The following is a 20,369-nucleotide window of genomic DNA, read 5'->3' on the forward strand; positions in this document are numbered from 1 at the left end:
CATTACCCCTTACCTTTTATTGATCAAATGCTAGAAAGATTATCCAAACATACACATTTTTGCTTTCTAGATGGTTATTCTGGTTTCTCTCAAATACCTGTGTCAGCTGATGATCAAGCTAAGACCATGTTCACTTGCCCTTTCGGTACTTTTGCTTATAGACGTATGCCTTTTGGTTTATATAATGCACCTGCTACCTTTCAAAGATGCATGATGGCTATATTTTCTGACTTTTGTGAAAAGATTTGTGAGGTTTTCATGGATGATTTCTCCGTTTATGGATCCTCTTTTGATGATTGCTTGAGCAAACTTGATCGAGTTTTGCGGAGATGTGAAGGAACTAATCTTGTCTTGCATTGGGAAAAGTGCCACTTTATGGTTAATGAAGGTATTGTCTTGGGGCATAAAATTTCTGAAAGAGGTATTGAAGTTGATAAAGCTAAGGTTGATGCTATTGAAAAGGACTGTTATTACACATTATGTCACAATAATTATGCCTATTCTCTCTTATTTTACAAGGTTTACATGAAGAGGGAGAATGCCGGCAGCTGGAATTCTGGGCTGGAAAAGGAGCAAATATTATAGACCTATTCTGCACAACTCCAAAAGTCCTAAAACTCCACGGAAGTTGTTTTTGGAAATAATAAAAAATATTGAGCGGAAGAAATACCAGAGGGGGCCCACACCCTGGCCACGAGGGTGGGGGCGCGCCCTACCGCCCTAGGCGTGCCCCCTGCCTCGTGGGCCCCCTGTTGGCCCTCCGGTGCCCATCTTCTGCTATATGAAGTCTTTCGTCCGAAGAAAAATCATAAGCAAGCTTTCGGGACGAGACTCCGCCTCCACGAGGTGGAACAAATCTAGGGCTCCGGCGGAGCTGTTCTGCCAGGGAAACTTCCCTCCGGGAGGGGGAAATCATCGCCATCATCATCACCAACGCTCCTCTCATCAGGAGGGGGCCAATCTCCATCAACATCTTCACCAGCACCATCTCCTCTCAAACCCTAGTTCATCTCTTGTATCCAATTCTTGTCTTTAAGTCTGGGATTGGTACTTGTAGGTTGATAGTAGTGTTGATTACTCCTTGTAGTTGATGCTAGTTGGTTTATTTGGTGGAAGATCATATGTTCAGATCCATTATGCATATTAATACTCCTCTGATTATGAACATGAATATGATTTGTGAGTAGTTACGTTTGTTCCTGAGGACATGGGAGAAGTCTTGCTATTAGTAGTCATGTGAATTTGGTATTCGTTCGATATTTTGATGAGATGTATGTTGTCTCTCCTCTAGTGGTGTTATGTGAACGTCGACTACATGAAACTTCAACATTATTTGGGCCTAGAGGAAGGCATTGGGAAGTAATAAGTAGATGATGGGTTGCTAGAGTGACAGAAGCTTAAACCCTAGTTTATGCGTTGCTTCGTAAGGGGCTGATTTGGATCCATATGTTTCATGCTATGGTTAGGTTTACCTTAATACTTATTTTGTAGTTGCGGATGCTTGCAATAGGAGTTAATCATAAGTGGGATGCTTGTCCAAGTAAGGACAGCACCCCAGCACCGGTCCACCCACATATCAAATTATCAAAGTACCGAACGCGAATCATATGAACGTGACGAAAACTAGCTTGACGATAGTTCCCATGTGTCCTCGGGAGCGCTTTCCTTTATAAAAGAAATTGTCCAGGCTTGTCCTTTTCTACAAAAAGGATTGGGCCACCTTGCTGCACTTTATTTACTTTTGTTACTTGTTGCCCGTTACAAATTATCTTATCACAAAACTATCTGTTACCTATAATTTCAGTGCTTGCAGAGAATACCTTGCTGAAAACCGCTTATCATTTCCTTCTGCTCCTCGTTGGATTCGACACTCTTACTTATCGAAAGGACTACGATAGATCCCCTATACTTGTGGGTCATCAATGACACGCGGTGTTGATGGCTTCGGCCCAAAAGTTGTATGGAGACTTGAACTCCGCCATCATGGTCCTTGCCGCATCCATCAACGTCCGGTTCTTCCTCTCCGCTACACCATTTTGTTGAGGGGTGTAAGGTGTGGAATATTGATGCTTGATACCCTCATCACTAAGAAACTCATCCAAGGTGTAGTTCTTGAACTCGGTGCCGTTGTCACTTCTTATCGTTAAGATCTTTGCATTATGTTGGCGTTGAGCTTCATTTGCAAAGTCAATGACAGTTTGTTGGGTCTCACTCTTCCTCTTGAAGAAGTACACCCAAGTGTATCTTGAATAATCATCCACAATCACCAATTAATACTTTCTACCCCCAAGACTATCAAGGATGGAGGCCCAAAGAGATCCAAGTGAAGGAGCTCCAAAGGCCTCTTCGAGTAAATGATAGTCGTGGGAGGGTGAGCCTTCTCATGTAGGTTTCCTTTGATACAAGCACTGCAAGCACGATCTTTCACTACTGCAGGATGCTGCTAACGCGACACTACGATCAGAGACCCTTTGACGAAATTGTGTGCGATGCCATAATCGCAAACAAGGGTGTAAAAAACCGTCACAAAAGGTGCAAAACGTTTGCGATGGAGGATGCATCAAACACGGTTCAGATTTTAGTTGCATGTGCGATGCAGGGCTGAAAGGATCGAGATGGACCTAGAGGGGGGGTGAATAGGTACAATTACAAATTTTAATTATTACTTAGCAATTTTAGGCACTAATGCGGAATATGAAGGTGAGCCTAACAATTACAAGTGTATTACTAAGTGCTAAGCAAGATAAGCAAGTAACACAAGTATGTAAGTAAACAAGCACAATATGATATAAGTAAGTGCTAAGAGACAAGTAACCACAAGTAGAGAGTTAGGGCTAGGAATAACCGCAACTCCGGGAGACGAGGATGTATGCCGATGTTCACTTCCTTGGAGGGAAGCTACGTCACCGTTAGAGAGGTGGATGTTACCACGAAGGCACACCAACGCCTCGAAGGCTCACCCTATTCTCCCTTTGAGACAACACCACGGAGGCGTTTCTCAACCACTAGTGGTAGACCTTGGGGTGGTCTCCAAACCCTCACAAACTTTTCCGGGGGTAATCACAAAGTTCGATTCCTCTCCGAAAGACTCCTACCGCCTAGGAGTCTCCAACCTCCAAGAGTAACAAGAACGATGGGAAAAGATCAAGACTTGCTCAAATCACGAATTCCTTGGGTGCAAAGAAGGGGAAGGAGTGGATCTATCACTTGATTGGAGAACTTCTCTCAAATGTTCCCAAATCACTTGGGGATCTAGGATTTGGTGTAGAGGATTGAGAGAGAGAGAGAGTGAAAAGTGTTCTTGGCAAGCTCAAAGTGAATGGTCAACCTCCTCCCGGAGGAGGGAGAAGGCTATATATAGTGTGAGAGCAAAATAGACCGTTGGGCCACTTAATGCTGACGGGCGTCCGGTGGCCACCGGACGACCGGTGACACACAGAGGACCGGACGTCCGGCAGGCGGCCGGTCGTCCGGTGGCTGGAACACCAACCAGAGATACAGGTGTGTAGTGGGACGCACAGGCAGCGGACGTCCGGAAGGCGCCGGTCGTCCGGAGCCTGGACTTCCGGTGTTTGTTGGATACCCGTTAATATCAGTTCTGTTGAAGTGCATCGGATATCCCGAGATGAGCGGACGTCCGGTGACCGGACGTCCGGTGTGATCGGTCTTCCGCTAATATTCATTCTGTGAAGATTTACCAAAGACTGGAGAGGGTCGGATGTCCGGTAGGTCAAGAGGGACCAGACGTCCATAGACTTCGGACGTCCGGTGGTAGTAGGACCAAATAGCTAAGAAGCATACTACCATTTCTGCACAAGTTAGAGGAAGAAACTTGAGATGGTATAAGAGGGAATTTTGTGGGTTTGAGCAAGTCCTTTCGCGAAATCCAACGATCCCCTCTTAATAGTGCGGGATCCCTATACTCAAGATCAACCTGAAAATAAGGAGCTGAAGCTTTTTATCTTTGTCTTGTGTCTCTGCTCTTGAGTGATATAAGTATATATGGATGCCTTATGTCCGTAGTCATGATCCACACACACACATAGCCCTTGAGACATAATCCTGAGAAATACTCGATAAACATGATTAATCCCAAAATGCATGTTGTCATCAACATCAAAATACGATTAAGGGCATGATTGCACTTTCAATCTCCCCCTTTTTTGTAGTTGATGACAACATACATGCACTATTTAGAATAAAGCTTTGAATATCAAAAGAATTTATTATGGAGCTCCCCCTCAATATGATACCAACGCAATCAAAACTCATACACAAGATAATCAAGATAACATCAGATTTAGAATAAGCTCCACAAAGATTCAACACTCATAGCATATAACATAAGTCGGTACAATCATAGCATAAGTTCATAAGTACAATAACAGGCTCAACACATAGCATGAGTTCGATAACAAAGCTAAGAACATAGCATCATATCACATACCCCCCCTGGCAGCAAATACCCAAAAGAGGGGGGGTCATAGCAGCATCAAAGAGCCTCATCGTCATCATCATCATCATGAGCACCACTACCACAAGCCTCATCAAAGAAATCAGCCCACTCAGGACCCGAAGGAAAACCGAAGTCAGAAGGTGGATCATTAGGAAGACGTTCATCCTCACTCACATCAAAAACTTCGGAGTCTCTCAGACGAGCCTTCAGAGCATTCTTGGAGGTGACCAAGCATGTGACAATGTCGTGATTTTGGGAGCAATGAAAGGTAAACATCTTCATCATGGCAGAGTGAGCCTTCCCAAGGAAACGAGAAATGCGACCAAAAGGTGCAGAGCCGGAGGAAGTAGACCTAGCAGTAGGAGGAGGAACACTAGCCGGAGTGCGGCGAGCAGGAGCAGAAGAGTCCTTGGGAACCCAATCATCCGCCATGTGAGGTGGAATGACCCACCGTTCATCCAAGTGCGTGCGGGCAATGGGAAATGGAGCAACTCTCTTGATAAATGCCTGAAGAAAGGGGGCGTGAGGAAAGGCTCGCTTGTGTTGAAAACAAGCAAGACGGATTTCATGCCACAGAAAGTGAGGGACATTGATCTTCCCCTTTGGAGACTCATAGAGGCGATGCATGAGATCAATGCAATAACTGTTACATGATCCCTTGTCACCCATCTTGGGATAAATGGTGCGAATGACACACTGATAAATGATGTAGAAAGGTGAGCGCCAAATCGAGACTTGGTTCAGGCCCTTTTGTTTTTCCTCCTCAGTCATTTCACTGATGGGTTTGAGAAGATCCATGCAGACCTCTATGCCCTTGGGCCTATGGCGTGGGTCATCCTTATGGATTTTGAAGCCTATGTCAGGAAAACCAAGAGCTGCAACAAATTGAGCATAGGATGCCGTGAGCATAGTGTCGGAGGTCATCCAAGTGATAGTTTTATTTGGACCAAAATAACAAGTGGCATAGAATTGATGGATTGCAACTTGGTTAAAATCATGCTGAAATGCAAATGGTGCAACAAGATTGGATGACTCAATGAGCTCAATAGCTCCCGGATATTTCGCCGGATGAGTACGGATATGCTCTAAGTCAATGCAAACATGAAGAGATAGACCTTTAGGAATGATGATAGTGGTAAAAATGTCGGCTTGGACATTAGTGCGAAAACGAGCATCCCGTGAGTCGCTAGCAATAGTGAATTGATCTATGTCACGACGAAGCTTAAGGTAAGAAGCTATGGGAACCTCATTGAACCTTTTAATGATGCGACCGTGAGGGAGTGGAGGTTCAAGAGAGATGTGACGGGCATCACCGTGAGGTTGTACCGGAGGAGGAGGAGGCTTGAACATGGGCCGACGTGTTCCCGGTTTAGAAGCGGAGGTGCGAATAGCGACATAGGCGGGCTCCTCCAAATCCGCCATTTCGTCCTCGTAGTCCGATCCCTCCGATGAGGAGTCGCTAGCCGAGTTGTGATGGAGGGCGGCACACTTCCGGGGGCAGACCCGCTCTTGAGAATCGTCGGAGCCCCACGACGAGGAGGACGAGACGGTCCACCGGTGACCTGCTTGCGCGCGGAGTGCTTGGTCTTTGGCATCTCGACCTAGATGAGGAGGAAGACCCAAATCACTTATCCACCGTCATCGATCGAAATTCGAGGGATGAGAGGAGACACGAAGGAGGAGCTACCTGGAAGGACGAACGGACCAAGGAGAAGACGCGATGAGGACGAACGGGGTCCTGACGGCGGCCAGAACGGCCCAACGGGGTCCCTACAGCGGCCGGGATGACCCAACGGGTTCCCGGCGGCGAGCCGCTCGACCAGCCCGTGAACACAGCAAGGAGGGTTGGCGGCCGCGGCGGCGGAGACGAGATGAGGAGTGAGGAAATTAGGTTTATAACTAAACGAACCGCACGCTGCAATATATATATATATATATATATATATATATATATATATTTATATATATATATATATGCGTGCGAGAAATTGACCGGACAGCCGGTGTGAACCGGACATCCGGGGCCTGAGAGGGCAACCTGATACGGCAGGTAGCAGACGACCGGCAAAAACGGACGTCCGACGCGTTTAGACAATGCAGAAATTAACGGAAATCCGGTCACAACAGACGACCGGTAATAGGGCACCAGAGAGGTTTTTACGGACGACCGGTGCTATGGCACCAGAGAGGATTTGACGGACATCCGTTATAGAGCGGACGACCAGAAGCACTTATGGATTTTTGAGAAAGACTAGGGTGCCATAGTTGATGCTAATGGCAATGATGGGGAGATGATGAGTGAAATATGTAGTAGGATGCAAAGACACCCTATATTAAGCAACGAATTTCCTATGCCAACAATAATAAATGCACATACCGCTCATATGTTGTTCTAATGACAAGAACGGTGGCTAATGCCACCATGTATGAGTATACGTGACATGACTCTGCAAAGATTTGAACTTTGGGTCCAATCACTACTCCATTATTGAAAGCACCATAGTTAGAATAACATGGTAGCTTTGAGAGTGTTTTTTCTTTTTATGCATTTCATAGGGTGAGAGAACGCATGAGTTGAGTGACTCCCCCTAAATATATGCCTACATAGAGACAAGACATTATGACAATGCATGCATGAGTACTAGTTTTCACATAATGTTGTCAAGCTCCAAGATACCAAGTTCATGCCTAAGTTGACAAAATCTTGCCTCATCCAATGGCTTTGTGAAAATATCTGCAAGTTGCATATTTGTGCCAACATGAGCAATGTCAATGTCCCCCTTTTCCACATGATCTCTCAAGAAGTGATACCTAATATCAATGTGCTTTGTGCGGGTATGATCCTTGGGGTTCTCAGCAATATTGATGGCACTTTCATTATCACATAGAAGATGCAAATGTCTATAGGTGATACCGTAATCCTTCAAAGTTTGCCTCATCCATAGTAATTGAGTTGCACAACTGGCGTTTGCAATGTATTCAGATTCTGCGGTGGAGAGGGCAACACATTTTTGTTTCTTCGAGGACCAACTTACCAAGGAGCGTCCAAGAAATTGACATGCACCGGAGGTGGACTTACGATCCACTTTGTCTCCGGCCCAATCCGCATCCGTGTAACCGGTGAGATAAAACTTACCATCCTTGGGGTACCATAGTCCTAACTTTGGGGTGTGAACAAGGTATCTAAGAATATGCTTAACCGCCTTATGGTGGCTTTCCCTAGGGGAAGCTTGAAATCTAGCACACATGCATACACTAAACATGATGTCTGGTCTAGATGCACAAAGATAAAGCAATGAACCAATCATAGAGCGGTATTTAGATGGGTCGAAGGGGATACCGTTTGAGTCTTCAGTGAGTACAATTTTGGTTGGCATGGGTGTCTTACATGGGCTAGCACCAGCCATGCCAAATTTTGCTAGGATATCCTTGAGGTATTCTGCTTGAGACAAGAAAATTCCTTCTTGAAATTGTTGAATTTGAAATCCGAGGAAGAACTTCAAATCCGCATTGAGTGACATTTCAAAATTCTTGGTCATTGAAGCCGCAAACTTCTTGCATAAATGAATGTTAGGAGAACCAAAAATGATATCATCTACATAGATTTGGCATAAGATCAAATCACCTTTGTCCCTCTTAGTAAAAAGAGTGGGATCGATCACCCCTCTCACAAAACCATCATCGAGTAAAAACTTCTTAAGATGATCATACCAAGCACGAGGTGCTTGTTTGAGGCCATACAAAGCCTTATGAAGTTTATACACATAGTCTTTGTGATCGGGATCAACGAACCCAGGTGGTTGTGATACATATACTTCTTCTTGTAGAGGACCGTTAAGGAAAGCACTCTTCACATCCATTTGATGTAATGTAAAACCATTGAAAGCAGCATAAGCAAGTAAGATGCGAATGGATTCAAGACGGGCAACGGGGGCAAAGGTCTCACCAAAGTCCAAACCTTCAACTTGTGAGTACCCTTGTGCCACTAACCTTGCCTTGTTGCGGATGATTACACCATTCTCATCTTGCTTGTTCTTGAAAATCCACTTTGTTCCAATGACGTTGTGTTCCGTAGTTGGCCTCTTGACTAATGACCACACTTGATTGCGCTCAAAACTATTCAACTCTTCTTGCATAGCAATGAGCCAATCGTTGTCTATCAACGCATCTTGTACCTTGAGAGGCTCAACACTAGACACAAAAGAGAAGTGAGCACAAAAGTTTGTCAATTGTTTACGAGTGACTCTACCTTCCGATATGCCGGTGAGGATTTTATCAACATCAACACGACCGGCCACTCGAGGCATGATGGAGGTTAAGGTTTCACGAGGTTCAACTTCATGTCCATCATCCACGTCCTCAACATATGGATCATTAATGTGTGGTGGAAAATCTTCTTCTTCTCTTGCATTTGTTGAGGTTCATTGTCAATGATTGCACTTTCTTGTTCTTGCCCTTGAGGATGATCTTGTTCTTGATGATTATCATGAAGAGGAACTTGATCATCATCTTGTACTTGGACTATGGGCATTGGTTGAGTAATAGGAGCTTGTGGTGGTATGGGTGTTGAAGTAGTTTGATGATGTGTGAGGCTTCCATCTTCTTCTTCATCATCATGAGGTTCTTGTTCCATTGGAAGAAGTGCACCAACACCCATCGTCAAGATATCTTGAGAAGAATCTTCTTCACCTACATCACTTAGATCAACTTGCTCCCCATGGGAGCCATTAAATTCATCAAACACCACGTCACAAGTTTCTACAACACATCCATTGGATTTGTTGTAGACTCTATAGGCGTGAGAGTTTGATCCATAGCCAACAAATATGCCCTCAATGGTTTTAGATTGAAAATTTCCTAACCGCTCTCTTTTGTTGAGGATGAAGCATTTGCACCCAAATACACGAAAGTACTTGACATTTGGCTTGTTCCCGGTTAGGAGCTCATATGGAGTCTTTTCCAATATCGTGCGGAGGAAGAGCCGGTTTGATGCATGACATGCAGTGTTGACGGCCTCGGCCCAAAAACTATGTGGCGACTTGTATTCATCCAACATGGACCTTGCCATCTCCACAAGTGTGCGGTTCTTCCTTTCTGCTACACCATTTTGTTGGGGAGTGTATGGAGCTGAATATTGATGCTCAATCCCTTCATCACTAAGGAACTCTTCCAAGGTGTAGTTCTTGAACTCAGATCCATTATCACTTCTTATTGCCAGAATTTCTTTGTCAAACTTGCGTTGTGCTTGCTTGGCAAAATCAATGAAGGTGATCTTCGTCTCGTCCTTGGATTTGAGGAAGAAGACCCATGTATACCTTGAGTAATCATCCACAATGACAAGCCCATACTTTTTCCCACCAAGACTATCCCATGAAGGAGGCCCAAAGAGATCCACATGAAGGAGCTCCAAAGGCCTTGAAGTAGACACAATATTCTTGGGTGGGTGCTTTGATTGATGTTGCTTCCCGGCTATGCATGCACTACACACACGATCTTTCTCAAAAGAGACATTTGTTAGTCCAAGGATGTTATTGCCCTTTAAGAGATCTTGAAGATTTCTCATGCCGACATGGGCTAGCCGGCGATGCCATAGCCACCCCTTGTCGGCCTTGGCCATTAGACAAGTTGCATGGAATGTGCTCTCTTTCGAGAAATCAACCGTGTAAAGGTTGCCATCCAACTCTCCAACAAAGGCCACTTCGAGAGTATCTCTCTTAAAGACTTTCACATCCGTTAGTCCAAAGAGTGTATCATAACCAACATAAGCCAATTGGCGAACAGAAAGCAAATGGTATTTGAGGGATTGGACAAGCATGACATTTGCAAGAGACATGTCATTTGTGATGGCCACCTTGCCCAACCCGAGTACCTGTCCTTTTGATCCTCCACCAAACATAATGCTCATAAATGGTTGAATAGCTTCCATGAAATCGTAGAGCAACTTGCTATCTCCGGTCATATGATTGGTACATCCACTATCAATCACCCATTTTACTCCACCGGAGAAAGCAACCTACACACAATTATGGCTTGTTAGAGGCACCCATTTTGCAATGGGACCTCTCAGGTTAGTCACAAGGGTCTTAGGGACCCAAATAGCATAAAACCGAAATGCATTTCGAGGACCAACAAACTTAGCAAAACTTCTCCATCCTTAGTCTTACGAAGTACATAGGATGGAGGCATGAACTCTTTTGGCTTGTTGAGAGTAGGCATGCCCCTTGTGGCCTTCCCACTAACAACCTTACCTTTCTCCTTGTGCCCTTCTCGTACAAAAGTTTCTTTTAGAGGGGTGGTGCACTTTTGAGAGGACGTCTTCTTCTTGCTTGTGCTTGGGTCAAACCCGAGTCCCTCTTTGGCAAACACCTCATTGTGTTGGCTCAACACCTCATTAAGGTTCTTTTGCCCTTGAGCACATGTCATGAGCCCTTTCTCGATTTGAGCTTGAGAAAGCGATTCTCCTCAAGAATAGATGCTAGATCACTACTAGAGTTAGTAGTACAAGCATCAACATTGATAATAGGAGAAGAGTAAGCCTTGGCTAGAGTTTCAAGATAAGTAAGCTTGAGTGTCTCAAAACTCTTTGTAAGAAGGGTGAGCTCTTCTTCCTTAGTCTTGAGGGACACGGATAGGAGCTCACAATCCTTAGAGAGAGAAGCATTAGACTTCACAAGCTTACTTTTATCATTCATCAACTCTTCGCAAGAGTCAATAGCCTTTTTCAAGGAGGCAAGATCTCTAGTATGAACATCAATGTTTGCACCAATTTTTAAGCATAGTTCATCATTTCGTGCTTCCTCATATTGGACTTTCCGCTCAAGGATTTCATATTTTTCCTTTTCCTCGGTGACGAGGGTTTCGAGTTCCTTAATGGAAATGGTGTGCTTACTCACCATCTCCATAAGCATACGAAACATAGTGAGCTTCTTTCCTTTAAGGGAGCACATGAACTTATTTAGTTTAGCAAGCATAGGATCATTTATATCATCATCCTCATAACTATCCTCCGCATCAAGATACTCATCACTAGGAGTAGGAGGAGTGAAAAGAGGAGGGTTTGATCGTGGGGTTACCTTGACCTTGTCAGGAGAGTGTTGGTCCTCTCCATCTTCTACCACGGCCTTCGCCATGAGGCACTTGTGAGCGTTGCCCTTGTAGTCCTTCATGTAGTTGTAGGTGACAACATCACCACTCTTGTTGACTAGCCTCAATGTGTTTTGAGAATCTTGAGCAACTCCGGCAACACCACTAACATCATCCGGATCGGATTCTTCTTGAGCAACCATTGCTTTCCCATCTCTCTTCTTGAGCTTGGAGTTCAAAGGATTTGGCAACTTCTTCTTGGGAAAGGTCTTGGGAAACCTTGGTTTATCTTCTCTCTTCTCATAAGGGCACTCGTTGGAGAAGTGGTTGGTTTCTTCACAGTTGTAGCATTTTCTTACTTTCTTCTTTTGAAATCTTCCCTTGAATTTTCCCGCGCTAAACTTCTTGACAAAGAGAGCCATGTCTTTATATGAAGGGCCCTCATCGGATTCAACCTCATCACGATCTTCTTCATCATCATCATCATCTTCTTCTTCACTTTGCTCATCTTCACATACATGCTTGGCCTTCAATGCAAGATTGATCTTTGACGATGGAGTACCATGCATGGCAAGATGTTTTGTAGCATTTGCCTTTGACTCTTCAAATAGTTGGAAAGTGGATATGATGTCATCTGTAGTCATTTCCTTGAAGGCATGGTGTTGTCTTATGTCCCATACCATTTGATGGTGATATGGAGCAAGAGCATGGAGCAACTTGTCCACAAGGAATCGCTTAGTCATGTTGAATCCATCTTGTGTCTTGTCACACTCACACGACTCAATATCAGCGGTGAGAGTCATGAGACGCTCAAGGAGTTGATTGGGAGTTTCACCTTTCTCCATACAAAAGTTTTGCAATTGCCCCTTGGCAATTTCATATTGAGCACTCCGGAGGGTGGAGGTACCGGTCTTGGATCTTATAATACTTTCCCATAGTTCCTTGGCACTTGTGATGTGTATGAAAGGTCTCCTTTGCTTTTCAACCATACCTCTCCATATACACATGATTGCAGTGTCATTGAGATTCTTGTCATAAATTTCTCTTGGTGTAGGATTCTTTGGATCAACCACATGGTAACCATACTCCAAGATCTCTAGCATCTCATCGTTTCCATATCGAAGATTATCCTGCATAGCAACTCTCCACAAGGCAAAATCGGAAGTGGCATCAAGTAAAGGAGGTTTGCCTTGAGGGTTATATTTTGGTTTCTCAACATGGGGTCTTGCATAAAGCCAAGGAACACTAGAGTCTTCATTGCTAGGAGGTTGTTGACCAAGTGACGGAGTAGGCACAGTTGGCCTCGAAGCCGCACCACCCGAAAGTGGTGCAAGCACCGTGGACAATGTGGCTATGCTCATTTGGACCAAGGCCTCGACAGAAGCATCATGCTCCTCTATTTGCTTAGAAAGGGCCCGTTCCAGATCCTCAGAAGTAAAGGACTTGACTTCTGAAGAAGCCGCGCCTTTATCCTTCGGATCTATAACACGGGGAGTCGCATCGGGGTTCATCTCGCTCTAGGGCAGTTAAGCCACAAGAATAGAGCACGAGGCTCTGATACCAATTGAAAGGATCGAGATGGACCTAGAGGGGGGGTGAATAGGTACAATTACAAATTTTAATTATTACTTAGCAATTTTAGGCACTAATGTGGAATATGAAGGTGAGCCTAACAATTGCAAGTGTAGTACTAAGTGCTAAGCAAGATAAGCAAGTAACACAAGTATGTAAGTAAACAAGCACAATATGATATAAGTAAGTGCTAAGAGACAAGTAACCACAAGTAGGGAGTTAGGGTTAGGAATAACCGCAACTCCGGGAGACGAGGATGTATGCCGATGTTCACTTCCTTGGAGGGAAGCTACGTCACCGTTAGAGAGGTGGATGTTACCACGAAGGCACACCAACGCCTCGAAGGCTCACCCTATTCTCCCTTTGAGACAACACCACGGAGGCGTTTCTCAACCACTAGTGGTAGACCTTGGGGTGTTCTCCAAACCCTCACAAACTTTTCCGGGGGTAATCACAAAGTTCGATTCCTCTCTGAAAGACTCCTACCGCCTAGGAGTCTCCAACCTCTAAGAGTAACAAGAACGATGGGAAAAGCTCAAGACTTGCTCAAATCACGAATTCCTTGGGTGCAAAGAAGGGGAAGGAGTGGATCTATCACTTGATTGGAGAACTTCTCTCAAATGTTCCCAAATCACTTGGGGATCTAGGATTTGGTGTAGAGGATTGAGAGAGAGAGTGAAAAGTGTTCTTGGCAAGCTCAAAGTGAATGGTCAACCTCCTCCCGGAGGAGGGAGAAGGCTATATATAGTGTGAGACCAAAACAGACCGTTGAGCCACTTAATGCTGATGGACGTCCGGTGGCTACCGGACGACCGGTGACACACAGAGGACCGGACGTCCGGCAGGCGGCTGGTCGTCCGGTGGCTGGAACACCAACCAGAGATACAGGTGTGTAGTGGGACGCACAGGCAGCGGACGTCCGGAAGGCACCGGTCGTCCGGAGCCCGGACGTCCCGTGTTTGTCGGATATCCGTTAATATCAGTTCTGTTGAAGTGCACCGGATATCCGGAGATGAGCGGACGTCCGGTGACCGGATGTCCGGTGTGATCGGTCTTCCGCTAATATTCGTTCTATGAAGATTTACCAGACGACTGGAGAGGGTCGGATGTCTGGTAGGTCAAGAGGGACCGGACGTCCGTAGACTTCGGACGTCCGGTGGTAGTAGGACCAAATAGCTAAGAAGCATACTACCATTCTGCACAAGTTAGAGGAAGAAACTTGAGATGGTATAAGAGGGAATTTTGTGGGTTTGAGCAAGTCCTTTCGCGAAATCCAATGATCCCCTCTTAATAGTGCGGGATCCCTATACTCAAGATCAACCTGAAAATAAGGAGCTGAAGCTTTTTATCTTTGTCTTGTGTCTCTGCTCTTGAGTGATATAAGTATATATAGATGCTTTATGTCTGTAGTCATGATCCACACACACACATAGCCCATGAGACATAATCCTGAGAAATACTCGATAAACATGATTAGCCCCAAAATGCATGTTATCATCAACATCAAAATACGATTAAGGGCATGATTGCACTTTCAAGGGCATATGGTTCAACTCAATTAACTGTTTGCGATGAGGTGGAACAAAATAAACGGGAAGCCAGATGAAGGTGTGTGCGATGTACAGCATACGGTTCACTCGGATGAATTGTTTGTGATTAGGCAACACAAAAGAAACGGTCAGCCAGATCAAAGGTGTGTGTGATATACGGCATGCGGTTCACTCGGATGAACTGTTTGCGTTGAGACATGAGAACAGAAACAGTTCAAATGAACAAGATGTGTGTGATACGAGGCAAACACGTCTGTAATCGGAAACGTGTGCGAAGACCGATAACGACACAGACGATTACTGCTAACAAGCCGTGTGTGTTGTGAGCAAAGGATTGCTGGTATACAATTGTGAGTGATTGATGAAAACATCACCGACGGGTTCCATTGTTTAGTCCGTGTGCGATGTGATTTTCTTTTTCCGCACAACATCTACGCTCTGTCTACACAGCATCAACATATATACTTAAAAAGACAGCATTGCATAACCAAATTAAGCATACAATTACACAAGTGACTACACACATAACATTTCCACACACCAAAGAAAGCAATTACATGCATACTAAAGTAGGAGATACGAGGATCTAATCATCTACTTATTGTTGCGACGACGCTTGCCATTACTCTGCTTCCAACTGGATCCCTGGCCGTTTTGGGGAAGGAGGCACTTCCTCACGTCAATGATCCGCCTGTACATGTCGTAGCTCGTGTACGCCTCCTTGGCTGCGTACACGACGTGAGCTTTGTCGAGTTTCTCCATCCAGGCCAAGTGCCAGACACGCTCTTCCTTGTTGCATGAATCCTTCATGTCTTTGCAGTAGGGGTCGATGATGGCCTCAGCGAGGTGAACCAGTGAGTCCTTATCATGCTCCTTGCTGCCCCAGATCTTTTATTGGCCCTGGATCTCGACAAGATTCTGGCAGGCGATGCCCGAATTCTCGAGCGCCTTTACATCATTGGTGATGTCCACCATAGCGAACATGTAGTGGGGGCTGTTGACAAACCTGGCGAAACGCTCGCAAGGCCTTGTGGCCAGGCAGTAGTGGTAGACAAGGACGTGGTGGCGCATGCACATCTGAGCGACGACGACCTTGGGATGAGACCCAGCACGAGCGCGGGTGTACTCGAGGTCGAACCCGACCACCTTGTACTTCTCCTCGGCAAGCAACAGCTCCATGATGTGGATGAAGTACTCCACCCAGACCGGGTCGTTGGTGTACACCACCGAGAGGTCCATGAACCTTCTGTGGGTGTCCACCATGGCACGCATGGTGAACTGCTGATCGTCGTCGGCAGCCGCTCGGAGCGCCATTGGAGCGCACAGGATACCCTCTAAGAATTTCTCATGGTGGGTGTGCTTCTTGCAATGGTGGGGCACGATCGAAAGGTCGAAGAGACACAGGGGTAGGTTAAATGGCCGCTGTAATAAATGCGGGCCGGCCGGCTTGTAATCGTCACATCTTGTCACAACGTTCATAGCGGAGGATTCCAGTGCACGCTTGACAACACCGCACCGCACGCGTGGGCTCGAAGAGGCACCAAATGTATCGTCGGTGAGCTTGTTCCCGCGCTACCGCGCTGTTTACCGCGCAAGCTTCCCGCCCGGCTAGTTTGGCCACGCATCGGCTAGAAGAGGGACAAATCGTGGGCGTTTATTGGCAAAAAGCTTTGTAAAAACGAAGTGTGTGGAATGACTTCGGTCATAAGTTTACCCTTGGGTGATGAGGTCAAAGTTACGCAGAAGGGTGATGATGGACACTCGAGTGCGCTAATTAATTCTGCACTCTACAGTGCACACGGTGGAAGAAAGCAACTGTGTGCAATAATGTCGAAGATCGCAGTCGAGTTGGCTATACAGATCGTGTGCTGTGAGATCGACAAGGTAAACTGATTCGAGAATGGTTAATAAAATCTAAGACCATTGCATATTAAGGTCAAAATAGTGCTAGCAATATACGAGTCTCGTACGATGCCATCTCAACGATTGTACCATGAAAGCTCGAAATGTTACAAGGTTCAAATTCCAGTGTTATATGGCTCAAATTCGAAGATTACAAGGTTCAAACTGATATTAGAAATGAAATTCAGCTCATCAGCTGCAAACGCTCGCGCTAATACGCTGAACATGGATATCAGAGAGGTTCAAACTAATATCACCGCTTCTAAGTCTGGCTTGGAAACCTCACAATTTTTGCAAAGGGGTCAGCCACTGAGAAGTCATGTATGGGGTTAACATGATGACTTCTGGTTACTCTGTCATCTGAAGTTCCAAAATGAAATTCAGCATTTTTGGAGCCTACTCCATTCTGCCACAGGCGCCGGCGCTGACAACAAACCATTCAATTTTGCGAAATAAATGTAGGGCAAACCTCATTTCCTTCAGCACCCTTGCTCTGAGAACAAAGCCTGGCGAATATAATCTCCGGTAAGGTCCCTCGGTAGGAGTTCAAAGTAATTTATGAGAGATGCAGATCTAGGCATTCGACGTGATTGTTATATTGTATCACATTATCCACCACTAGGCCTAATCTTATCTGCAAAAGAAGAAAACATGTTAGTGCCTACATGCAGTTTTGAACATTACTACATGCCTAGCTATTTGGTTTGCAGGATTTGTAAAATGCACTAACATGCCATCTTCGATCTGACATGATTAACATGGGCATTTGATTACATTCTAGAAAAATGTAGCCTTCTTCACAAGAGGTTGGAGTGGATGAAAAGTTCCCTAAGAAAACTAGTACAGATGAATCCAAAGGAGAAATGCTTATTGATTGTAACCATATGGATCAAGCAACCAATATGGGGGGGGGGCATGTATGTACTGAAATCCTCCAAAAGAACCTTCAGAAATCTTAGTACATTGTCATTGTAAACTTGGAAAAAGGTGTCACAAATGGAACTCCCTTATGGTTAACATTTAACAGGAAAGGAACATCACCTCGATATATAGCTTCTCCAGGCACGGAAAGCATCTCAGGAAACTGAAAACTTGCTCCAGGTCGGGCCCGATAGATTCTAGTGCCAAGACCTTCACTGTGCGCAGTTTCGGGGTCAAGCTTGTCAGAAACATTTTCTGAATGACAGATGAACAAACATCTTCAAAATTAGAAATAATGTTAATTTGTAGAAGGAGAGGTAGAAGGGGGCTGTTGTACCTGAACGGGTGTGGATCCAATAACAAGTTCGGAGTATTTGTCAGACGAGTAGCCCACCACTGTCAATTTCGGCGCAGAAATGACATTGATTCTTGTTGGACCTTCTTGATCAACTACAAGTAATCTCTCAAGTGTAGGTGTGTCCTAGATGACCATACCGTGGTACACATCTTGTGATGTCTTCCTGCCACACCAGCAACACACATATATAGTCCAGAGAGTCATGGAGGTGATGTGGAAGGTACTCAACCCATTGATCGCCTGAAGATGAAGGTGCTCGAGTGCAGTACAGCCACGGAGCAGGCGCTGCATGTCACCCTTTGAGAGGCAGACGGCGACGAGCTCGAGGTGCTTCAGTCATGGTAGAATAAGAGCGGGCGCGTCATTAAGGGGCGGGAAATGGTAGTTCCTGAACTTGGCGACGTGCAGCATGGGCGTGAGGCGGAGTGCGGACGTTGGCAGCGACCGCATATGCCCATCATCAAAAGTGAGCTCCTTGAGCTGATCTAGGGCGGGGGATCGGAACCAGTCATCAAGCTTGGCTCGGTTCTTGCCGTTGGAACGGAACTTGCCCATTCTAAGGCCTTTGGTTGGGCCAAGGTGACTGCCGAGGATCTTGGAGAACGCATCCAAGCTTTTGCGATAGCCATGGCAGAGCTCGTGGGTGTCGATGAGGTCGAGAGGGCTGGAGTTCCATAGGGGGCGCCATCGCCGGGAAAGAAGGGTTGTCCGCACCCCATATTTGATTGGGAGGAGGGAGATGATGACTCTCAACATATCATCGGGAGGCTGCTGATTAAGTCTAGGCCTGTTGGAGTCGCTTGCGGTTCTAGCTCGCCCCGCCTCCGCTTGTTGGCAGCCCCGTTCTCCACCTCCGGAGTCTCCTTGTCAGCGGCGCTTTCTGATAGAAATGGGAATACAGGGAATATTTAGTTAAAACAGGGCAATAGAAAAGTGTATTGGTAACTAGAAGTTATTAGGTAGGAATATAGTAAGAAAAGGTAATAACAATTGGTTGCTTAAATACTACACAATTCATTTGACATTGTTGGGTAAGTCAACATATGCAGATAGTTGAAAAGAAAACTTACTTCGAACAAAGTCTGGACGGATGATTTTGTCGGGGAAGTTAGCATATATCTCATGATCAGGCCCTTTTATGTGCAGTGCAATTTTAGTGACAGCTTTTAGTACATAAAAATTTGCAATTTCCATTCCAAAAGCCAGTGCCAAAATAGGAGTCACCACGTTCATCAAGTCTTACAGTAGCAACGATTGTAAATCCATGGTTTGTGTGTAGTATGACATCCGTGGAGCTTTGATCTATGTAAAGGGAAAAATTGTGCACTACATAATCTGTTGCATAACGAGGGATCTTCTGCAGAAAATGGTAGGATTGTTAAAGAAAATAAGGTAACATGCAAATATGGGCCCAAATTGAAAGAACTGTACATCAGTTGAAATCGAAGGACAAAAATCTATAATTAAACAGATAGGGTAAACATGATGTCCTGGAAAAATGAGAGTAATCGAAAGAACAATACATCATTAATTTGCCTAATATAGAAAGAAGAGGGGGGGAATCCCATTTGACGTATATGGTGCATGTGGCACTTTTTATCCAAATGTAGCAATATTTAGAATATGTTCGGAAAAGTAGGCCATGCCAACCGATTTAGGGTGAGATTGAACATACCGCGCGCGTCCTCAAGTTATCTGGCACGGTGAGATGGAATCTCTGGCGGCGGTCGCAAAGTCCTGAAGTGTCGGCGCACTATACATTCTATGAATGAAAGAAAACCCTCAAATCGGCTCGAATAAAAATGAATTCACGGCGATTTTCCGCCGGGTGATTAAAGGAGGCAGATGAACTGGGATAAGAGATGAGATAATATCTCGTTAAATTAGTTACCTTGTCTACCATGAGAAAGAACCCTCAGTACGGCAGATTCCCCAACCGAGCGGAGCTGGGTCGACCGCAAGCAGCGTCGAGAAAGTCGATGGCGATAGGCGGCGGCAAGTGGAAGTGGCGAAATGCGGTGGCTTTGCCGGCAGCCTGGCGGCGGCGGTAGGCGTCGAGCTAAGTGTTTACTGCCGTGATAGGCGGTGCCATGGCATAGACACTGAGGAGCTTGTGCAGGTGTGAATGGGAAAGTACTGGAGGGGCCGAGGGGGTGGCGGGCGAGGTGAGGGTTTTTGTGACGTGGGGATGGTGAGGGTTTTCTTTTTCCTTTTTTGAATTGGGTGGTGAGGGTTTTCTGTCCCACAAAGAATTTTGGGGGCGACGGTTTGCTAGAGCGAACCGTGTGTGATTGATGCAACAGGCAAAATGAAAGTCATTGCACACGGTTCCAATTTTGGGAACCGTGTGTGATTAACGTACTACCTCCGTCTTGGTTTATTGGTCACCCGTTGTACTTTTTACCAAAATTTGGCAAAATATTTAACATACTCAGACATAGATAATAAGTGTACATGTACATAAGCATAGTTCAACCATAAGTACATAGTTCAACCATCATTAAGCATACTCAAGCGTACATAGTTC

This window comes from Triticum aestivum, chromosome 4D, assembly GCF_018294505.1.
Source record: "Triticum aestivum cultivar Chinese Spring chromosome 4D, IWGSC CS RefSeq v2.1, whole genome shotgun sequence".
In the NCBI taxonomy this organism is placed as follows: domain Eukaryota; kingdom Viridiplantae; phylum Streptophyta; class Magnoliopsida; order Poales; family Poaceae; genus Triticum; species Triticum aestivum.